We start from the raw sequence: 498 nt of genomic DNA on the forward strand, positions 1-498 counted from the left end.
GGTTTGTTTATATTAGCGGTTTTCATTACATAACCTATAAAAGCATGTTTAAAGTTTCCGAAATCTTAATTTTAAATCCTCCAAATCCTTACACTTAGATACTCGTTCGATTGCGATTGAAATTTTAGATTTCAAAACTAATCGATTACAAAAACTTTAATTGAATTAAATGAACGTTTTTTTACTGTACAGCGCTATGCAACGATAGACTATTCATAAATCTTTAATTAAAAAATAACCTCACTATTTGACTACCATTTTTCAAATCCGATTTTGCGATGTCAAATGAATATTGTTGGAAAACATAATGAGATATATCAAGTTAAAATTTTCGAAATATGCGTGTTACTCATGTCTTATTTATTCGATTTATTGAGTGATTGCTTTAGAAATTCAACCAAACCGTTTTGTTTACATTTCGTTTAAAATGGACTGGAACGGACTGTAGTCAGAGAATCAAAGTAATGAGAATGAACACTCTCCGCCCATCTCTAGCTT

The 498-nt window shown here is 29.9% G+C and overlaps 1 protein-coding gene across 1 annotated transcript in view; it reads left to right on the top strand.

Moving 5' to 3' along the window:
- Nucleotides 1–498, top strand: part of LOC113232220 (anoctamin-7-like) — a 50,350-nt gene that overhangs the window by 18,802 nt on the left and 31,050 nt on the right. The window lies entirely within an intron of this gene.

Source organism: Hyposmocoma kahamanoa, unplaced genomic scaffold (assembly GCF_003589595.1).
Source record: "Hyposmocoma kahamanoa isolate Upper Pololo Valley unplaced genomic scaffold, ASM358959v1 67, whole genome shotgun sequence".
Lineage (NCBI taxonomy): Eukaryota > Metazoa > Arthropoda > Insecta > Lepidoptera > Cosmopterigidae > Hyposmocoma > Hyposmocoma kahamanoa.